Source organism: Manacus candei, unplaced genomic scaffold (assembly GCF_025592945.1).
Source record: "Manacus candei isolate 608988 ecotype Guabito, Panama unplaced genomic scaffold, ASM2559294v1 h1tg000002l, whole genome shotgun sequence".
NCBI classification, from domain to species: Eukaryota; Metazoa; Chordata; class Aves; order Passeriformes; family Pipridae; genus Manacus; species Manacus candei.
In genome coordinates this window covers 5,276,176-5,299,105 of record NW_026138050.1, presented here as the reverse complement: position 1 = coordinate 5,299,105, position 22,930 = coordinate 5,276,176, and the positions used below count along the sequence as shown (strand labels likewise).

Here is a 22,930-nt window from a genome sequence, read left to right as displayed (position 1 = left end):
CCCATCATGAAGGCTTAAGAACATTAATTTCTGTAGGGAAGCATAACACCTTTGGATTGGCAAGCCTGGAGGTTGCCATGCTCATTCAGGGAGCAGGTGTCCAGGTGACTCTGGTGAAGGTTCCCATGATGGGGAGCCCCATCCAGCCCATCCACCCCTGGTGTGGGCAGGTCTCTGGTGACACCCGACTGCGCAAACCCTTCTCCAAGCAGCTTCATGCAATGAGCAGATGCCTAAAAACCGTCTCCTGGGCAATTCACTTCATTCATCAATTAAATTGTTTGCTGTGAACAGTTTGGCCCCATCCAGCTTCAGGATTTCAGCCTTGTAATTTTGCTGGCAGAGGACAGCAGTGCCATGTCCGTGAAATCTGCCTGCCAACTGCTTCCCCTGCTAAGCATTTTCTAGGCTAACGATCCCAAAAACCTTGCCAGCAGCCTCAGCTCTGTCCCTTTCAGGGCAAGCCACTCATTTAAACGTGAGCACATCTAAATGACTCCATCTGCTAAGTGACGTTTGTAAAGAAAAGATTATAGCAGGAGTTAGTGCTGTGTCCTCAGGTTGTAACCCTGTTATAAAATGGGCTGGAAGAACAAGGGGACTGTGAGGAGCTGAGGCTCAAAACCACCTGGGTGACTGTCAGCTTGATTTATTTTCTTGCTCATTAGATAAATTAGAAAACTGGCAAAAGAAATCATTGCCCACTCTCAGCTGCTTGGTAACCTGCCATGTGGCACAAGATGCTGGCTGCAGGGAGATGCAGCTCCTTTCCATCTCCCTGGCCCCTCTCCCCAGGGACATGGGATGGGACTTGGGTCTGCTGGTGCCACACGTCTCCTCAGTGGTCCTGTCACCCTAAACCACCTCATTGACCCATCTGGCCGATTGCTGGCAACCATTAGAGTTTCACTTTTCTCTAAAACTGTTGATTTTTGAACAGCACCAGTTTCCTAAGTGAAAACAGCGGCCCCAAATATTGCTTTTGAACACTGGCTTTGACCTCAGAACTAAAGCAAAATAACCTGGTTTGTGGCAGTATTTGTCAGCCAGGACCTGCTGCCCTTCAGAGATGTTGTTCAACATTTTGTTCTTGTGGCTTGTAACCAGTCTGCCTCCAGCAGCTGCCCCCCTTGCTTATGAACCAGACTAATTTTTGTCTGTCAGAAGGATGAAGCTTAATGGTCAGACTTGCTTTAAATCCCTGGGTAAAATTCACTATCCGGGAGGTCAGACTCCAATTACAGCGCCTTCAAACCTAAAAACTCACTGAAATATTCAGCCTACATAACCAAATGTTAAATTTGGATCATCTTCTCTACGTTTAGCTGCATCTGATGCACTTCTATAGTACAAAACGAGGCCACTGTTATACACATTGTATTTACACACGAGGAAAAGCTTCCAGCCAGGATGAGCTATTAAGAGACTGCAATGCATTTCTCAGCCAACGTGGAGGAATCCTCGCTGCAAAAAGATGCCGAAACCAGGGGAAAACCAGGGCAGGGACCTCCTGAGAAGGAGACCTTGGGGATCCCAGCACCACCCTGCACCATGGTTGGAGCAGATTTCCATGCCCCTTCTTCTGCCTGTGGGATTTCTGTGCTGCCTGCACAGGATCCTTGTCACCCTGTCTCCAGCAAGTGCTTGGACATGCGTGTCCCTGTGGCTCAGCCTCCTGCCAGGTGTGCTCCCATGTGTACAAATGCTGCTGGGAGGCACAGGGCGGAAAGACGGGGCTAATTCCTTCCTGTCATATGCAAGGAATCGGCTTATGGCCCGGAGCTCCGATTACTCTTATCTTAGCCTGCATGATGCTAGCCACATCCTGAAATTACCCAGCTTTTTTCAAAATCCAGGGGATGGTTTGGACTCACCTGACCAACATGAACAAATTCCAGCCCCTCTTTCAACCCCAGCAGGTTCGTAGGGCTGCAAGCTAGCGCAGACCCAAGGCTGAACTTGGGGGAAGAGGTATATGAACCCCCAAATGCACCCTATGGGAAGTGCCTGGGTGTGATGCCCAATCCACCTGCAGGACCCGATGGAGTCTGGTGTGGAGCAGCACCAACAGCCCCTTCCCAGCCGCCGCACCGGAGCTGATTGCTCAGGCAGACTCACCTGCTGGGATCCTGGCAGCTAACGTGCCTCTGAAATGGCCAGCAAGGGATAGATGCTGTCAAGCAAAACATGGAGTGAAATGTTTGGCTGATGGGATTAAACAGCGAATCCCACCTGTCTGCTGTGTGAGACACGACACGGCACCACACGCTCCTACCCGGCACCGCTCCTCATTTCCCATCACTGCCGGCCAAGCCCACCCTGCTTGGAAATTAGAGCGGGGGAATCAAAGTCCTTCTCCACCCGCTCCTGCTGTGCCTCTCAGCCACTGACATTAACACTGAACAGGCTGTCAGTAGCTTTGAATGGATTTTAATAACCCCCTTGCGAGCCTGAATTACCCGCACAGCGTGAGGTCCGGTGTGAGTTTGGAAACCTGGCAATGAGCAGTGTATCAGGGGCCAGACCAGCTCCACGGGCTGTGGACACAGGGCCAGACCAGCTCCACAGGCTGTGGACATGGGGCCAGGCCCACTCGAGGGACTGTGGTGGCTTCTGCCGATGCAGCCCCTGGCACAGCAACCTGGCAGCTGCCTGGTCGCTGGAGAGCTGCTGCTGCTCTGGCACCTGCTGCCCACGAGTGTCCTGTAAGGCCCTGGTGAGCTTCCCAACATTGAGGATGGTGGTCCAGGTGGCCACCTTCATGGGACATTTTCACCTCTGGGGCAAAGTACTGGCAGATGCAATAGGTGGTGGGAACCCCCCCGTGCCATCAATGAGAGCAGCCCCAGCCCCTACCAGCACGTGGCATAAAAATAGCAGCCTTGGTTTAGCAGACTCTGTGGATGGAATGCTAAATGAGATCATGCCTGGCCCAGCTGAGAGTTTGGACTAGTGTATGAAAATCTAGCAAGAAGATTAAAAGGTGTCCCCAGGCAGAAGAGGGTATTTATTTCTTTGTGGCTGAGATGCACATGGCGTGGGAGTCACAGGGACAGTGACCTCCCCTGAGCACCTGCACGTGGGCAGCGCCGTGTCCCCACGGGGGCTGATCCTGAGGACAAGGCACTGACCAGAAAAGCTCCTTCTGAGATGCAGGTGGACACATCCAATCTCCCCTCCTGCACTGGGAAAGGGCTTCCCACCCAGGGTCTTCACTGCCAGCCCTACAGCTCCTCTGAAAAGGCAAACCCCCTCATTTTCCTCTTCTTTTACAAGAGGGAAAGCTAAAAGAGGTGGTCAGGTGGTTCTCACTTGTCTGGAAGATGAAGGCCCTGGAAACACGCTCTGAAGTTGCTTTTCCTCAATTAAAGCTCCCAAAATCTGAGCAAGTGATGCAGTCTCCTTGGCTGGTCACAATTTGGGTGGAGAGTGATGATTTCTAACTGCCATTGAAATCCACACGTATTTCCAGTATGGAAGCAGGAACATCCACAGGGATATGGACAGCAGATCCCAGCTAGGGTGGGCCAGCAACTTCTCCAAGTCAGTCTCTATAGGGACTGTGAAATCATCAGGCACTTGAAAGAACTGAGGACTGAAAACAACCCCTGAAAAAAAAAAATCTGTGATAATGATTGAGTTATATTTAAGAGGCTCCTTCGTACTAAGTAAATGCAAATAGTTTACACGAAAAATATTTCCCATTAAGATCATTTCTACATAAAATGCTAACAGATTGAGATTATGACTGTAACGATTATTTTTATTGCTGGTTTGCATTTAAATGGCATGAATTTCCCCCTACTGTTCTCTCTTTGGGTTAAATCAATAAAACCTATTAAGAAGGTTCATCTTCCCCTAAGATTCCTCCCTCTCTTCTTTCTGTCTCATCTCCACTGGTGCCCTTTTTATCCACCCACAACTAGAGCCTTTTCAGAGCTGCTTCCATGATATTGGTGCCGAGGATTTGAAAATCCCCTTTGGCAGAGCAGAGTGAATCCGGTCTTTCCTGAGATGGGGGACTACAGAGGAACTCAAGTGTTTTCCCTTCCCTCAGCTCAGGCCACATTGCAAGGAGATGAAGTTGAAGTCATCTCTTTGCTCCTCTTAGCCTCTCCCCTCTTGTTTTAACATAGAAGCTATAGCTGTCTGTATTCCTTTGCCTCCTCGGCTGTGGATGCTCTTGTTGTGCTCCTTCAAACACCGGCTGTGGCTCACTGAGGAGGTGCTGGATTTCTGTTTGGAGAGGAATTATCCTGGTATATACACAGCGAAAACCATTAAGATGCTGACCTTTAAATTGGGCTTCTTCCTGCTCAAGTAGAGAGGAGGTGGGTTGAGTGCCCAAATCTTATTCATTTTAATGACAAATCCCTCACACAGAGGCTTTGAAATGCTCGGCATTAATGCAATTCGCCTCCCTCAGCTGCAGCTCAGCTTTGCTGTGCAGGGGATGTCTCTGCTTCCCTTTCACAGTGACAGACCCTATAGATTTGCTCCATAACCACTGTGCCCAGCTACCACTGTGTATGGATTCTTGAGCTTAGGGCAGTGCTAGTGCAGGGATCTGCATGCTCCTTAATCAGTAGCACTGACCTTTTTTTTCCTCCATTACTCTCAGCATCACTTCTTTTTTCCTAGCTTAATTTGCATAGGTCTCATGTTATCCGTGTTTTTGCTTTGTCCCTGTTATCCCATTACCCGGGATAATCAAAGCTGGCTGTAATGGAAACAGCAGAAACAATTTGCTTACCCTTCTATTACAAGATATTCCCTCTACTAAGTCTGAGAATACCTGCAGTTCTATGGTAATGCTAATTAACTGTGCATACATATAGAAAGTAAAGCAAACGGCACCAGAATCCTTTGGGATGGTGGGGATTAAAAAAAGATAAGATATTATTCTCCTCTTTCTCTGTGCTTCAGTGTCCCTACCCTCAATGGAAACTGCTTTGCACTTATAGAATAAAATGCAATACATGGTGGGGGGAGTCACTGACTCTGCAGAGAGATGGAGCTGGAAGGAGCAGAGTTCTCTGCTAGTAAACCCAGTATGAAAGTAATGATCCTCCCTGGTGTCTTGCTTCTTGTCTATTCCCAGAGTGGGGTGGGGTCTTTTTCCCAGTGCAGGTCCCCATGCCTCGGAGCCCAGTGCTGCAGAGCAGGGCTGTATGTGGGCCCTGATTCCTCAGGACAACAGCTATCCCACAGAGCACAACTCCAGCATCATATGGGTGGAAAACCTTCTGTCCAGCCTCAAGGACTTGTAGGAATAGTGGTTATAAACGTGAATGCCTGTTGCAGTGCAGAGTACCTGCTGTTGGAAGTGGCTGTTGTGTCCATCAGAATGCTCACATATCCTTCCCGCATCTTGGGTGGCTGAGGCAGCAGCAGATTTAGAGCAGGTGAAAGGCCTGGGGGAAATAATGGTAATGAAAAGAAGCAAAATCGTTGGGAGAGAGGAGACTCAGCCATCCCTCTTCGTTTTGCACTGCATGGTGCCTTGGGCTCCAGCTCATCTCTGTCCATATGTGGAGATCTGTGGGGCAGTTTCCCACCATTAGTGTGAAACAGCCTCTAAAAGTCTCTCATGAGTTTCAGCTAAACAAAGAGTGACTTACACAGCCAGACATGCGTGGAGGACTGTCAGAGCTCTCCATGCAGGAGGAATCCCACTTGAGTCCACCCACCAGCTCCTTGCTGAGTTCCCCAGCTCCTCTGCCAGCATCATGGACAAACACCTTCATTGCACCCCAGTGGAGCATCTTGGAGACTGGCCCTGGAGCCACAAGCACTGACACAGTGTCTCTGGATATGGAGTCTGTGCCACTGCCACCCCACTGGGATGAAAGCTCCAGGAGGCTGGTTAGACAGCTCTAGCACTACCTCCACCCCTGAAATTGTGAGGAAGTTGTTATTTATCTGTGCTCTGATAATCACAGTACCTTTGATGCAATACTCATGTTTGGGATTTTACCACATCTCTCATCCTCCAGGTCTGTCAAGGAACTTTACACAGCCATGACTCAGAGAGAGGTGTCAGTGGAGAGAGTCTGTAGATACAGCCAGCAGCTGTCATGTGGAGGGTATTAATAATATATATGCAGGTATATATGCATGACCTCCCTTCCTGAATGGTATCCACTCCTTTAAAAGTTCCCTGTACCATGCTATGGCTCTGGCCATGCCAGAGGGCTGGGATTGCACAGGCATCACAGACATCTGTCTGAGGTATATTGGGATGGGCACTAAAAGGGATGATGGGGGTGGGGGCTCGGTGCTGCATGTCTCTCCTTGTCTGCTTGGAGCAATGTAATAACTCCTTCCTTGTCGCTGAAGCCTTCAGTGCTTGTTGCTCACCATCACCCTGTGTGGGGTGTTAAGACTGTAGGCTCCAAAGTGCCTTGCTCTGCTCACAAACCTGATGATATTTAAGATGCTTTGAAGCTGTGCCCATGGTATTCATCATTTAAAGCAAACCAGGTATAGGTTGTTGGTACAAAGGGCTTTTAAGGTGCTTGGGTGAAAGCCAGAGAGTTTTTCAGGAGCAGTCAGGGCCCAACTGGCTGCTCACCCAGAGGCTGAACAGAGCCATGCTGTACCTTGCAGGTGCATTATCCCAGCAGAGAGCTGAGTCCTGAAATACCTGAACCTCAGCAGAAGTGGGGGGACTCAGATTTGAGTGCTGGCTGAAGTCAGCCCCTAAATCAAGCCCTTTGTCTCGTTGCCAGTCATCTGAGACATTTTGGTTCTGATCAGGCAGCACAAGCTCTAATTGTACGAATGGGCTTAAAAATGAAAATATAACATGAGTTTGATGTGTAGGAAGGAATGCTTGGGACAGTGTGTCACTATGATCAGATGGGAATTTCTTGTTGATTTTACATAGCTGAGTCAAAGGTAAACTTCCTATTAACTTCCCTGAGAGAGTCTATAATGATTTGACCCTTAAAATTAAAGATCTGGAGCTACCAATGCCAGCACAGCCTCCACCAGTGGAGTTCAAGCAGCACGCTGAAATAGCCAGCAGCTTTCAACAGCAATTGCACTCAGAGCTGTTCTGTCTCCTCAACTCCTGACATCATTTGGGAAAAAAAAAGGCAAAGGTTGAATTCACAAGTTTTGTTTCTCTGCAGTTCAAAGGATACGAGAGCCTGGATTTTAATTGGTACTGAGTTCTCCTAACTGGTACCCAGAACAGTCCTGAGACTGACACCCAGCCAGACAGGAGGGGGGAGGCTGTTTGAAGTACTGGGTGCCTGCCACCCATCTGAAGGTACTCAGAAGTCTCCTTGCCAGATCTGGGGGCAGAGGAGCTTTGCTTCGTTTCCGATCATTAATGCACTGGTTTATTCTCTGGTTTCTTTCCACTGATTTTCTCTGTGCACAGTCCAGGGGGAGACACATGTTGAGTGGTTTGTGCTGGAGATAGCAGAGATAATGAAGCTGTTTTTTACCCTTCCCATTTCCTGACAGTGCAGCTCTGACAGGTCCCGTGTCTGTGCCCAGTGCCAGGGTTGGAGCCTGCAGAAGGCAAATGCTCTGCAAGCATGGACTGCATGTCCCTACAGAGAGAAGCAGGAGTAACTCAGGCTGTGGGTACCCTCACCTTAACCCAAACACCTTGGCCAAGTGGAATTCATCAGTACTGACATACAGACCTGCTTCAGTCTGTGGAGTGCAGGAGCTGGGACTGAGGGTGTGTCAGTCAGCCAGCACAGTCCCAACCCCTCTGACAAGAGACACAGAGTGTCTGTGGCACTGTGCAGTGAAGCACAGACTTATTTCAAGCACAGGTGGGATGGGGAGCAGAGTGACCCGCTTCAATAGGCACTGTCATCTTCCACCTCAACAGGGCTTGGGGCTTGAAAATCCCTTCTTGTTTGAGATCTAACAACAGTGTCTTTCTCAGCTCCCTTCTCATCTGCCCTGGAGCAGGAAGGCTCTGTGGCTTCTACAGGCTCTCTGAGCAACAACTCCAGCTAATGATTTCCTTAGTGCTTAGAATGGGGTCCCACCTGCTCCTCTCTGCAGGTTCAGCATCACTCACTCCTTTCAGGTTGCCTGCTTTTCTTGACCTCACCTCTCCTTCCTGAGCTGGCTCATGGCTTTGCATCCTGCAGGCTTCCTCGCCCCTCTGTTTTTCCTGCTTATTTGTGATTTGACCTCAGGAAAACACCATTACACATGCCCTCTGCTCTGTGCTCATTGTGCTCCATACAGATACCTGCTTTGCCCCAGGCACCATTATCATTTCCACTATCACAATCTCTGTAAGTCCTGTGCAAGACAAAAACCTCAGCAAGGCATTGTCAGCCTGGCCTAAGCCAAGCTGTAGCTGTCAGTCCCAAAAGCCCAGTGGGGTGGGTATAGTTATTGCTAGAAAGCTTTATATTTACCATGGCCTTTCTGACATTACAGTAAATGCATTTCAGAGCCCAAGAAGTGTAAAAATAAACTGCAAGGAAATCAAGACAGCTAATTAGCCAAAGGTTACTGCTGGGCTCTGTGACTGTCAGCCCTTTTGAAGTTCTCCTTTACACAGGCAGATGTGTGTGCAGTGCTGCTGCTCCTTTGAATAAATGTCTTGGTTTCCAGAGTGGCTTCATGGCTGGATATGACTAAACACATGTGAGGCCTGTCACAGCAAGCCTGGGCAGGATGCTCATGTCCTTTAACCCTGCACTTCTCTTGTGCTGAAAAGCATCACATCTTGTGGAGCAGCTGATCAGTGTTGTGCTGCCTCCTAGCCCCTCATGAGCTGGAGTGAGCTGGGAGGTGAGGAGAGGCCAGGGAGCTGCCTGTCTGCACATGGAGATGCTCCTTTCCTTCTGGTGTCTCTGCCCTCTGCACATGGTCACAGATTGCTGTTTGGCTGGCTGGGCTGGGCTGAGGGTTGCACAGTTATCCCATGTTTGGATGGTGCCACTGGGGTGCAGCTCTGTGGGGATGAGGAGCCTGGGGACTGCTGGAGCACATCCCCCAGCATATCATGGTCTCACCCCATCACTGCAGAATGTCCATCATTCTGCAGTATCCAATGTTTTTTGAGGATGAGCATCTTTGTGGAGCTGGAGGTACACCAGATACCACAAGAGGAAGGGGAGTGGGGGTCCAAGCTGAGCTGAGGGCAGGGTACAATTGCCATGCCAGGAGAAGCTAAGCTGGTCATGACAGGGGGTAGGTGGACTTGGGTACTGGGTCCAGAGGGGTCCTTTGTTTTTATCTGGGGAGAAGTGCCCTGGAGCATTGAAGGATCCCTTGGACTTTAAGCCATGTCCTTTCAGCCCAGCCATGCCTCAGCCCCAGGTTGTGTGAGCTTTCTCTCCCTGTGCACCAAACTGCTCCACACAGGGATCAGTGAGAGTTTGGGCACAGTGACCTTACAGGAACCACCAGCACCATCTATGCTATCCTCTCCCTTTTCCTCTCAGGTTTTCCTCCTTCCCTTGTTCTGCTTTTTTTGGGCTCCATTTCCCCTTGGGAAACCCTTTTGCAGCTCCCTCTTCCCTCTCTGCCAGTTTCTCCTCTTTCTTCCTGCTGTTTCATTCCTGCTTGCAGCTTGTGCAGAGTGTCATGTGCTTGGTTAGCATCGCTCCTCCTGGAACCTTAATTTGCTGCTTGTTTCCTTACAGACTTTACACCACAAGTTGGGGCTTTGTGTGCATGTGTGTGTGTGATTCAATTAAACAAAACACAATAAAATCAGGGAAAATAGAGAGAGAGACAGACAGTGATTCCCTGCTCTCTGAGCTCAGCCCCAGTGTGGCTTTCTGATGTTGCCACATGGATTTGCTTGTAGCAGCCCTCTGGATCTCATGCTTGGGTTTTACATCCCTCTGCTGGGACTCTGGGACAGCAGCTGCTTCTGCTCTGCTGTCAGGACCTGGGGCTGCTCCATCAGATGAGGTGAACCTCAAAGGAGCTTGCTGTTCATTTTAAATAAGCCCTGAAATGCTGAGGCGTCTCCAGATGCTTGGCCTCCTCCATCCCTCCTTTTACTCTCTACAGCTCAGTCCCAGCAGCCCTCAACATCCTCCAAGCCTCCCCCTTCCCTCCTTTGATCCACCAACTTCCCTACTTCCCAGCAACTTCCCTGTCCTGCCCTACCCATGACCTTTGTCACCCTCGTGGGTAGCAGATTCCCCCTGTGCTAAGATTAAGCTTTCTCCCAAATCACACATTCCCCTTGCAGTGCAACCTGAACAGCAGCTGCTCTGTGGTGGGCTTTCTTTCCTTGCCTGGCTGGTGGGCCTTCCCTTCCACTGCTCTGTGCTTCGCTCTGTCCTGCCCTTCCCTCCCTTGCTGCCTTCCTGCATTGTTTTCTTTCCCCCTCTAATCCATTCATGCTGTGGATGTGTTCTTTCATAGCATTCTTTGCTCCCAGTCATCTCCCTGGCAGGTTTCTCGCCTCTCCCAGTGCACGCGGGCGTGGGTGTCTCGCTCTCCTGGAGAGCCAGTTCCTGCTCCCTCGTCCCTGGTTGGCTCCCTGGCTCTGCAAATTTATTCTGTGAATCCAGCCTCTCTCCCCGGGTGAGCCGCTGGCTGTAAATCTTGACGGCTAAAGTGGGTCAGCGCGAGTGGAAGGAGGTGGTCCCGGGAAGGGCAGAGGGAGAGCAGGCATGGGAGGCCACTGCTGCCAGATTAACAGGGCGGGTGGGAGAGGAGCAAGAGATGTTCTTAAAAAAAAAATTAAGATTTCAGGGGTTTTAAAATGCACATGAAATGTGATTAACGAAATCCTGGCACTCAATACCCTCTCCTTAAGAAAAAACGCTGACAGCAGAAGCGACCTCACCCCTTTCTGATAGCAGCCCCTGCCACACAGAGCCTTCCCTGGGATGGGAGAGGTCCCACCTCTGGGAGGGGCCTTTTGCTGCCGAAAGGGAAATACCCCAAGGAGGGCAGACCCTGATCAATGTATTAGAGTTTGTGCCCACTGAGCAGGGCAATTGCCTCTTGCCCAGATACCCACCAGCCACCCTCAGGTGGGGATACAGAAATGCTGTAGGGAGACGCTCCATGCTTTGAGCCTCTGCCCTCTGTCCCTTCTGCATAACCTCAGAGCTCCTTCTTTCCCATTGGAGGGCTCCTTCTAGTACCAAGGGGCTATCCTTATTTTTGACCTATCCAATGCTTAATGAAACAGCAGGAAGAGGTGCCACTCCTCATCTTCTGGGTCAAGGCAATTGTGGTGGCTGTGAGATGACACTGTCCCTGACTCCTGTCTCTGGTGTCTGCATGCCCAGCAGAGGCAGGGTGGATATAATAGCATACCCCACCTTCGTTTTGGCTCCTGGCTTTCACAGGCTGAGGTTGTCCTGTCACTTAGTCTGTGTGGACCTTCTTGCAAAGCAGAGTCAAAAGATAGGGCCAACTTTCCTGGTGTGCAACAAGACAAGGAGCTGCCTTGTGTAGCAGAGAACCCAGGGCTCATCTACCTTCCTCCTAAGCTTTACCAATGCCTCTACATTGGTCACTTTTGCCCTCATGGACCACACGCATCCACAGCACAGGAACAATTTTTAGCTGACAACGGTTCTGCAGAATTTCCTGTGCATGCAGCCAATGCACCTGGAGCCATTCCCAGATGTCTCCGCTCATTAATGCCCCCTTAGCAATTTTCTGAGGACCAGCATCCATCTCCAGCATTAAAAACAGTCCCTTCCTCTTTGATTTATGGATATTAATCCATGCCAGCAGGCAAGAGGCATGACATGCCTACATAATATATTCATTATTAAATTGTTTTTGTTCCTTTCCTTTCTCCTCCATCTTCAAGGCTGCACCTTTCTTATTTCTCCATAACATTTGAACCTTCGTGCTGCCCTCAGAAAGACGACTTCCAACATGAAGCAGTCGGCATCACTTGGTAGGTCAGCCTTACAAGTCTGTGCTTCCTCATCAGTGGCCACACCAGAGTCCAGCAGAGAGAACACCCTCTTAGCCTCATCTCCAAGGTTATGGTTGCTCCAGAGCTCTGCTCAGAGTAACTGATGCTGTGGCCAGGGCTGTGGGATGTCAGTCCCACATCACTTGTGCTGATCATTGCACAGGACAGGCCAACTGCGTGAGCCCGCTGGCAGCTGTGCCTGAAACAGTGCCCAGGCAGGGATCCAGCAAGTGTGAGTTTCTTCTGCAGCCATCCAGATGCTGGCTCCAAATCAGTAATGGCTAATGCTGTCCAGGCCTCTGATGCAGGGACTGAAACCCAGATAAAAGAATGTTCCCTCCACCGGCTCCAGTCCTCCAGCTGCTCAAGCCACACTCCTGGCTCTGGGTTGGCAGCCACCTTCTCAGCTCACTGATGACTTCTGTGGCACCGTGCTGTTCCCAAAGTACATGACAGATCAGATTTAGCAGCCAGCACTTGGCTTCTAGTGATCTCACTGTACTATGGCCTGGGAAGAGAGGAAAGAAAGATCTCAGGACCTTGGCATGGGGCTGCTTTAATTTTCCTTTCATATGTCTGTGCTGTATGAGAATTCAGCCTGCTCTGGACCCTCTGGACAGCCTGGATGCCTGGTGGAAATGTTCTTCATCCTGCTGAGGTACATCCTGCTCCCCCATGGCAATTTCTGCAGACCCACTTCCTTCCTTCAGTCACTTGTTCTGGTCAAGGAGTGGAGGGCAGGCAGTTTTGGGGATCCCATCCTTCTACTTCCAGGTCCCTCAGCACATGCCTTGCACATCTCTGGACCTTGCTATCAGGAGTGGGACAGCTGTCATGGGAAAGTGAGGTAGTTATGTCAGTTATCCCCCTTGATAATCCAAATCCAAGAAGTCCCTGCAGCTCCTACACCTGTCCACCCATCTACCCTGGATCATACTTTCACCTCTCAGCAGTACCTTCGCAGGGACAAGTGACAGGTGACCTTCACAGGACACTGCAGTGCATATCAGGTGCATATCAGGTCCTCTCTGGAAGTTGTGCTTTTTTCTGTTCCTTAATAGTAGTGGAAAGACTGAATGGCTGTGCCCCTTCTAACACAGCCTGTCCCATCCTTGCTTTTTATCTCCACCCAGGCATATCCAGGTTTCTTCACCCAGGTTTCTCCAGACCTGTCACTCTGCCATAAAACAGCAGTTAGAGGAAAAGAATGCAACTCGAAACTGATGGTATCTCTCTTTGCAACCTGGCTTAGCTGAGCCTGCCCCAAATTTCCTCCCTCTCTCCTGCCCACAGCCAAAGAGATTGTCCCCCCTTGGTACTGCCCACACATCCCTGCAGCGCCTCCATCTCCCACTGCTCCCAGGAACAGCAGTGAGGGGAAGCAGCAGGACATTAGCAACTTCAGGAGCTCAAGAGCAGCTTGAAAAATATTTGTGTTCTTTTGGTAAATATGAATTTGTCCCAGTGGTAATAAGGCTGTTTTTGTTCAGCAGGCTCTTAGCAGTGATTATTGTTGTTTTTCAATTTAAAAACCAGACGGTCTATTTATAATGTATAGTATGTGGACTGAGATTTTTTTTCTTCTCTTTAACCCAGCCTTTAAAACGTGCTCTCATTTCCACTGCTGCAATGCAAGGAAGCAGAGGGTTATCTGCCACCTGAGTTGGTGGGGTTATCAACCCCATGAGTTGAGTGAGAAGTAAAACATAGTTAATGGAGCAAGGCTGCAGTGATGCTTTGGGGAACTGGTGAAAGATGCCAGGTGGGAAAGGTCTGGGGATGTAGCTGGGTAGTGCTTTTGGGAGTGTTGGAAGGGCTCTGGACAGGTGCAGAGTAGTTGGACTATCTATGGCCACACTGCTGTCCATTTTTTTCTCTCTTGTTCAAAGCAGGGGTTGATCAGAGCTGACATCAGCACCATCCACAGCACTGTCAGTGCAGAGACCAGGAGAAAAGCCAGACTCCAGTCTTTGGCACAGGCTCCAAGTTGGCAAAGACCCTTGAGAAGTAGCTGATGCCCATGGGTGCAAGTTGATGTTGAGAGGGACAGTGGTCCCAGGAGTGCATTAAGGGACCAACAGAACATTGCCGTGGGTTCTGGCCTGGGCTGACAAGCTCTTGCATGCACTATATGAACATCTCTACATGTTTTGGGCATTGGCCTGGTGTTGGGCTGGCATGGCCCCTTCCAGTCTAACAGCATGCCAGCCCTACGTGCTAGCCAGCTGCAGGGCTTGCTTTCAATTGCCAGTGCCAGACATTAGGAGGCATTGGACACTGAGCACAGAAACTTTGTAAGACAGCTTGTTGTGGCGGCCTTGAAGGCGAAGTTTTGGGTGCCGTTGAATGCTCCCATACAGGATGTGGACTGCTTTGGCACCTGGGTGCAGTGCTCTCTGTGCACAGTCCAGCATCACCACCAGGGCTGAACAGGAGAGAAAATTCTCACTTGCATGTGAATGAGTCCATGTTGGCCAACCTGCAGCTCACCCGTTGACCTAAGAAGCTTCTTGTGGCAGACTTTGCTGTAGACAGGTGCTCTGAAGGCCAGGCTACCTTGAGTTTGCAGCCAAGCTGGAGGCCATGACTCTGCTGCCTCTGCCATGCTGAGGCTGCTGTTTGTTCCCCTTCCTACTGCAGCTTATCTGACAGTGTTCCTGTCTCCATTTCCCCACACAGCCCCTTCTACTGCCACCGTTTAGTTATTTTCTTAATTAAATATAGATTATGGCTCTGGGAATAAGGGATTATTACTTATTCATAAGCTACTTAGATTTTAAAGTGTGTGCAGAGTAGGGCTTATCACACGTCTGTCTCTGCATCATTACCAAGGCAAGGGCCAAGGTGAGCTCCTAAGGCTGTCAAGGCTTTACCCAAACCTCTCTCCTCCTCTCCTCATGACCTCCACACCTGAAGGAACTCTCCCATCTCTTCCTTGCCGTCCCTTTTCCAGTTGAGGCTTGCCAGCCTTTTCCCAAGGAAACCATTTTCACTGCCCTCTCCCAAGCTATTCCAGCCCCTCCATCACACCTCTGCTTTTCCCCCTTGTCAGGTTTGTTTGCAGCTCTCTCTGGATGCTTTGTCCAGCCCTCCTGCTGTACCAGCAGCTGAAGCTCAGCTGTTTCACCTGCCCCCCTGCCCCTGCACAGAAAAAAAGGGGACTTATCAGGAAGCAACTCTGCAGGAGGTGCTTTTGCACCCCTCCTAAGGGGCAAGAGGAGGAGGCAGGGGGAGGTGCTGTTGGCAATCTTGTGGAAGAAGCAGAGGGAGGTGAGCGTGGTAGGAAGGTGGATGCTGTTACAGATCTATAATGTTTGTCCAAAGCCTTGTGCCTCTTCACAGTGTGCCCAAGCAGAAGGGTTGGGAGTTGTTCCTTCCACCCTCGAACAAGCAGCAGCTTCCCAAGATTCTTTTTCTGCCCTAAACAGTGGAGCAGTCCAACCTCTGGGCAATAATAGCAACAGTAACAGTAAAACCATCTCACCTGGTTTGTGCACACCAGGGTGGATTTCTGTCCATCTTACTCCAGTTTCTGCTGTCCCCAAATAGTGCCATTAATGCCTGATGCTGCAGGGCTTCTCCTGGTCTGCTGGCAAGCCCCCAGGTGGGAACAGGGCAGCTCATCACACGCTGACCTGAAAGGAAAGAGGGGACCATTAAATCCCAGTCCTCATCTCCCCTCCATCCCCCTGCTCCAGGGCTGTCCCCAGGGCTGCAGCAGGGTCCCAGCATCTCTCAGCAAGTATCCCTGCTCTCACCCTCGGGGAACCATTAGCATTCCATCTTCCTTGCTCCTTCTCCTTCTGTGGTTTCTGCTCCTTGCCTGGCTGAGGTGGCAGCATGAGGCTGTTTCTGTGTGAGCCAGCCTGTCACTTCCACCCTCCACTGTCCCCATGCCTCCCATGTAGTTTTTTCTGACTATTTTAAGGACTAATGCAAAGCCCTGGCTTGATAGCCCTGAGGTCTAAAGACCTTTTGTCAACAGAGCAGATATAAGACAAGCTGCTGCAAGATTCCTCAGAGCAAAATGATCTTGATGAATTGGAGAAATGGCCTGAAATCAATACACTGAAATTCAATAAAGTCAAGTGCAAAGTGTTGCACTTAGGAAGGCGATATCAAAATCGCAGATATAAGATGGGGGAGGACTGGTAAGCCAGCAGGAGAGTGGCCAAGGCTTGAGTGGTGGAGTAGCTTTCAAACTGAGCAGCAAGCCTGGTGCTTTGGGAAGGGAGAGCAAAGGCACAACTTGCCCACAGATGTATTAATAGTTTCAGATGGAAGACAGCAAAGTAATTTATTTGGCTCTATTTAGTTCTAGTGAGGCATCAGCTGGAGACATATATCTCCAGGTTTTGGCATCAAAACTCTGAGAGAGATTCAGACAAATGGAGTGAGTTCACAGAGTTTGGAAAACATGCCCCAGGAAGATGGACTGAGGGAGATGGTTTGTGCTCCAGGACAGAAACAACTGAAGGTGGGAGGATGTATAACATTCATCAGTGTGGAAAAAAGCAGTTATAAAAATGATGGTGATCAATTTGTCAAGGGTTGGACAAGCTGTAATAGGCTTAAGCTGCAGCCAAGAGGTCTTGGGTTAGATGCTCAGGAAAAGCTTCCTAAGGACAAGGTTGGCTGAAAGCCTGTGCAGGCTGTAAAGGGGGTGTGTGGGAGCCCTGTCCTTGGGAGAGCTTCAACAACCAACTGAAGAAGCATCTGCATGGAGGTCACCTCCATAACAGGGATGAAGTTTCACCCCGAGCAGGATTAGCCCTGTCCTTGGGATTACCAGGTGGAGACAAGCAATTTGCTTTATCATCTCATGCTCTCTTACCAGCCATACCAGGGCACCTAGGTATATTTAACACACACATTAAATTTATCCACTTCTCTGTTTGGCTTACACCACAGAGTGGAAAAGCAAATGAAAGAAACCAGAGAACGAAATGGTCAAGGCACATATCTCTAAAGATGCTTTGCTTGTCTGGACCAGCCACATATCCCCATGGCCTCAGCCCCACCGAGGTGGGGTTTTTGGTAATTTGGTGGCTAGCTGCAACTCTCCTCCAGATCAGTCCCTCTCAATTGCCTTTTTTGATCATAATTAATGTTTGCTGTGTAATTACATTGATTTTTAATGTACTCTGAGAGACGTGTGAGTGAGGGAGGGGGCGGGACATTGACGCTCGCTGTGCTGAAGGGGAGAGTGGTGGGGGCTGCACCGAGGATGTGCAAGGAGGGGATCTGCTCAAATACCCCGTGTTACACAGGGGTGTTACCGAGCTGCAGTGACAAAGGGCAGGACACGGAAATGTTTGCACTGCTGCTTCTTTATTCCCCATCCAAACCTCTCAGCCGGCCCCTGCTTGCTACCTGCCAGCCCTGGTTGTCTGCAGCCCCAGCAGCCCTGTTTCCATTACCGAGCTCAGCAGGGAACAGGGTTTTATTTATTTACCAAGTCACAGTGGGAAGAGGGATTTCAGGGCAGCCTGAGCTTCCCAGAGCTGTGAGTAGTGGATAAAACCTCCTCCAGCTTTGTACAGGGAGGCTCCTTCAACAAAGAAACCTCAAGCCTGTGCACAGCCGAAACTGTGTCCCCACTACTCCTTGCTCACTCATGCTACCAGCAGCCTTGTCATGAGCTTGTAGAAACGTAAGAGGCACCTGTAAGCCTCCCAGGCTGCTCTGTGCTTTCTGAACAGCCAAACTGTTACAGCCAGCACCTGCACAGCAATCCCTGGGAGATGCTGCAAGGAGGCAGCTTTCGGTAGGAGCTGCCTCAGCACTCAGGGCTGTCAAAGCCCTGAGGATTTGAGTGGCAAATGAGCCACTGAGCATGGGCTTAAGGATCCCCTTACTCATGGTAAAAACTCCCTGGGGGGTGCTGGCCTCCAGACCTTAAGATTAAGAAGGATTCTGGGCTTTCAGCCATCTGGGGGGGTCTGATGCCTTCTGGGTTTGGGGTTTTTTTGTTGTGTCCACAGTTGGCAGCGCCAGGGTTGTGGCAGCTCCCCATGCCTCATGCCACAGCACCAGTGGTGACATCTCCCAGCCTGCATCTGGGATGCTGCAAATGTGCAAATGTTTGTTAGAGCAGGGATGGGCAGGTCAGGTCCCCACAGCAGCTGTGTAAATGGCAGAAGGGCAGTTTGTATTCTTGCTGCCAACAGCCCTCTTGGGCTCAGCAAATACCAGAGCAGTAAGTCACTGTGGTGGCATGTGCTGCTGTAAAGAGCTGCTGTAAGAAGAGGATGAGCCTTGCCTGTGTCCCCCTCACGGAGCAGGCAGCTCCTGGGCTAGAGCTGGAGGCAGCCACAGAGTGGGTGCCCAGCAAGGACTGGGGTGCAAACACTGCCCACAATGCTGATGGAAAGGCCAGATCCCCTTTGACACCTCCTCTTGCCATAAGGTCAGAGTTGAGTTGGCAGCCCAGCTCTCCATGTGAGTGCCGGCAGCATTTCTTCAGGTGAACCATTGCAAACTCATCACCTGCTCATCTCTAAGCTTTCCCCTTGTTTGAAGGGATGTCTCTCATATTTTTTTCATGACATCTTGTTTTCCATTGCCTGTTAATTACGTGCCCTCCAAGCATCATTCTTGCCTGAGCTGCTCAGAGGAGGCCACATGGCACCGGCTCAGCATTGCCCAGATGAGAACGCTGTGACAATCGCTGCTGAAAAGCAGCCTTGTAGCGCACAGGTGTTGTTAAACAGCCACAGATGTTATACATTTTTTTCAATTAAAAACCCATAAATTAAAAAAAAAAAAAAACCAAACCAAAATGAGGCAAGGGCTTTGCTCAGCAGAGGCAAAGGAGCAAGCTGTCAGTGGCATTGCGCTGGGCACAGTCACCTCTCTGGGCAAAGGATGCTCAGCTGGTCACACAGTGCAGCAGCCAAACATCTGTGGGGACCTTGTGTTGCAGCAGAGGTGAGAGGAACATTTGATTTCTGTGTTGGCAAGGGGCCATCAGCCCTGCTGCTCCGCCCTTGTCCTGGTTGGCATTATGGAGAGGTAGGACCAGTCCTGGAGCTGCAGCTGTTGACAGCCACCTCGTTGGGTGGATGTTGCAGGAATTGGAGTTAGCCCTTTAAGTAGGCTGCGAGCCCGTTGATACAACAAAAGTTTTGTCTTTGGGTTTTGACAGCTGTGGTGCATGGAGGTGGCTCTCCCTTTTGTGTTGTGTGCGTGCCCTAAATGCAATTATTTGGCTCCTACCATGTCTGATATTATTATTGTTCTTGCTATCTTTGGTACTTTTATGGCCCCATCACCATAGTAACTGAGCATCTCAAAACCCTGTGAGGAGGGAATAATATTATTCCCGTGTTAGAGTTGAGGGGCAAGCACAACAGTAAGGCATAGAGCTGGGGACACGGGAGGACTTGGGTCCATCCATGGCCAGGGACTTGGGTATTATACTCCTGCTACTTCAAATTTTAAGCAGTCACACTAACTTTTCCTAGTCAGCCCCTGGCCACATTTCCATCCCACTTCTCTTCCTCCTTCTGTGAGTTAGTCTGATAACAGCCTCCACTCAGAGCTGCTCCCTCCTGGGTTGTCTTTTGCTCCACCCTGCCTGTAGACCACCAGCTGATGGGCACTGCCCAAGGCAGAGGAAGTGTTGATTTGCTCTGCTGAAGACCTTTCCTTTGCACAGACTATTTGAATGCATCTCAGGCCAGCCCCTGCTCCTACGCATCTTTAAATATTGAATGAAAAACAGAGTAACGTCAGAGCCAGACATGTCAGATTTTCTTCATCCCTGACCTCTTCCAGAATAATTTCCACCCTGGAGGTTTAGCTGTTTTTCCTGAGAGACAGCTGATAGAAAGTCAAAAAGAGGGATTTGAAACCACATCCTCCGCAGCACAAAATAAAGATTCAACAGGTAAGGGTAAGCCAGTGTGGTGGCCAAATGACTGACCTGCATTTCCACCTACCTGCCTCTGGCCAGGCTGTTCTCCCCTTCCCTGGGCACCTTCATCCAGTGGGATGAGGCTGCTCCCTCCCTGGCTTCCTGCACTGCCAGCTCATGGCTTGTGGTGTTGCCATCACGTTCCCCAACACGTCGGCTCCTTACTGCCTTCCCTGCCTCAGGTTGTTCTGGAATAAAGCAATCTTCAATTATTTCTCTCCCTATTTCCCCCCTTTTGTGCAATATATCATTTTTTAATTAAAAAAATGCCTTGTGGAAGTGTAACGGGCTATTAAATGTTTTGGTCCATAATTAACATCAAACCCTTGACTTAAAATCTTTATGGATTGAGTGAGCTCCATTAGCTGTCACAGAAATAATGCTGCACAGCTCTTGGAAGCCCATGGGCTTCAAATCACCCTTATTCTCCTGCAAAGGAGAAAAAAAAGTCCTCATCAGGGACTCACTGCTCCTCTGCCTGCATTGTGAGCCACTCTGGGGCAAGCAAACCTCCCCTGCACCCAGCAATTCCCCCCTGGAAGAATATCAGAGTCCAGTGACAGCGGCAGTCCCGTCCCTTTGCACAGGGGATGGCAGGATGCGATCCTGGAGGGAAGTTATCTCCCTGCACAAATAGCTCCCTGGTAAATACAGCAGCAGTGATGCTGGTGGCTGGCACAGATAACACGGCACTAACTCTCCCGGGGATCGGCGCGGTGGAGGGGAACCCATCGCGGTGACAGGCACGGCTGATGGGGTGCTCTTGCAAGCAGACAGGAGTGAGCATGAGTTTACTGGGGACTTGCAGCCCGTTTCTCGCCCTCCTTCCCAGCTCCCAGGGGAAGGATGGCAGCTGGCAGGCTGCCTTGTGGTTTTGCGCTCGTGTTGCAGGTTGGAGGCAAACCCTGTCAGAGGAGACAGGGGTCCTGTGTGTTGTCCCTGCAGCACGAGCTAAGCAGGCACCACATTTCAGCTTGTGCTGGAGGCGTCTCCAAATCACTGCCTAATGCAAGCTGCCCCCCACCTCCAGGCTAGGTGTAGGGTGCTCGACTTCAACGGGTCACTGATCACCATTATTGGTGCATGCCCCAGGCACACATTTGCTGCCTTCTTGAGAGGACTTGGGGATTGAGGAATTTTGAATCCCCTGATGTTTCTCAGCATTTGCTGTAATGAATTAATAGCATTTCAAACCCTGGATCACCATCCAGCATTGGCTCTCAGCAGCAGTGACACATCTGTTGGGGCTGCTGGCAAATTTCAAGTGTATTCCCATTCATATTTTAAAGGTGGAAATAACATTGGAGCTGAAGAACTGGTCTTTGATACTGCTGGATTTTATGGATGACCAGCTCTTGTTTGAGCTGATGAATGCAGCTGCCATCTTGCCAATTTATGGTATTATTCTTTCTGGGCATCTCCACTGGCACATTCATTATGGCTATCGGACACAAAGTGACTCAGTTCCGTATTCTTGGCTTTCTGAATGGAGCTGGAGTTAGGAGATACCACTGTTCTCATTAGGTCTCCTCTGTGTACTTAGCTATTAGCCTGCTCTTGCTAAGCGGCTCTGGACTGTCTTTCAGGCTTTGCTTGTGCATGGAACGAGCTGTCAATTCAAAAACCCTTGGCTGTATTTCATAGCCTGGCTGTCACTCAAGTACCTCACAACAGTGAGGACATCAGAAGCAAACACTCTCCAAGGTATGAGAAGATGGTCAACTTTCAGCACTTTTATGCTTTTCTCTTGAGCCTAAAATGAATTTTTCCTTGAAGGAATCTTGGTTCACCTGGGGCAGGATCCCACTGCATCCCCCAGTGCTACATTTGCATGGCAGCTTGACCATCTACCATGACCCATCTTTTCCTTCCAGCTCCAGCTCTTGGATGAGGAGGAGAGCATGAGGATGAAAGCCAGGCTTTAGCACCGTGGAGGAGACACTCACCTCCCAAACAAGACCTGCTTGGGACAGCACATCCCCATGATCTCAAACAAGCAAGATGTGCTACCATCATGTCCAGAAGCCAGGCTGTTCCACAGGCACAACTAAGGCAATTGCAGTGTGGGAAAAGGAAGGCAGAAGCAGGCTTGGCTCCATGGGCTACATTAAAATGATTCCAAGTCCCGGTGTGACCCCGTTGTAGTGTGGGAAGGAACAGGCACCATCTTCCCCGTGGCAGGGCTTGCCTATCCCAAGGCATCCTGGGGGGTAACCAGAGTGATATTTTAATAAACTAAGTTTTAGTTGCATCCCTAGTCTCCTCCTTGAGACTGATGCTGGGCAGTGAGGCTGAAAATTAATCGCTTACAGGGTTTTAATTTTTTTTTCATTATTCCTCCTTTTTCTTCTTTTTATTTGATTCTCATCTCAGCTGTATTAAACTTTAAGTCAACAGAATATGGCATATACAGCAGGGAGTCTGCTGGCTCCCTTCTGCTCTCCTCCACTTCACCAGTTCCATCTCTGTGGGTCAGCAGCAGTGTTTGCTGCACACAACCAAGAGCCTGTGGAGAAAACAAAGCTGGGGGAAAGTCCAGTTTCTGCTGCTTTGTTTCCAACCCTGCCCAGGAGCAGAATAAACTCAAACAGGCACTGCTTCAATCAAGTCAGCTTCTGCTGAGTCAGCACCATTTAAAACTTGGCCTTTCCGAAAAACCGCAACTCTCCAAAACCCTGGCCAAGATTTTATGAGTAAATATAAAATGAATTCGGAGGCAGGTTTTAAAATAAAGGATTGCTCTTGGAATCCAGGGATAATAATAAGTCCTCAGGAGAACACAGAATCTCTTAATCTGTAGCCCAAAGGTGCAGGGTCAGCAGTGCAGTGTAAGTGATTGAGTTGCTCTTGGACACCTTGGTGGATCCCCCATCCTGGCCACTGGCACACCAGCTGCTGCCCAGTGTGGGCACAGCTGGGTTGGAAGGGTCCCTGTTTTTGTTGGGTTTTTTTTACCTCTCTGGTAGCAACAATCCTCTGAGCTGGCTGAAAAACATCTCAAGGCAAGACTATTCACTCAGAACTGGTGATTCAACCCCACCTGATTGTCTGGAGAGAAGAGATTGGTTTCATTGTTGTTTTCAGCAAGGACATTATCAAACAGGTTTCATTTGGGTTGT

General features: G+C 49.8%; 1 protein-coding gene across 5 annotated transcripts in view; it reads left to right on the top strand.

The window, feature by feature from the left end:
* ELFN1 (extracellular leucine rich repeat and fibronectin type III domain containing 1) overlaps positions 1–22,930 on the top strand; it is a 105,238-nt gene that overhangs the window by 61,037 nt on the left and 21,271 nt on the right. Inside the window, exon 4 of one of the 5 annotated variants that reach the window (XM_051777156.1) lies at positions 5,997–6,107. The exons of the other annotated variants lie outside the window; for them this stretch is intronic. The gene's annotated coding sequence lies outside the window, so the exon portion shown is untranslated. The remainder of the gene's footprint in view (positions 1–5,996; positions 6,108–22,930) is intronic. 5 annotated transcript variants of the gene reach the window in all.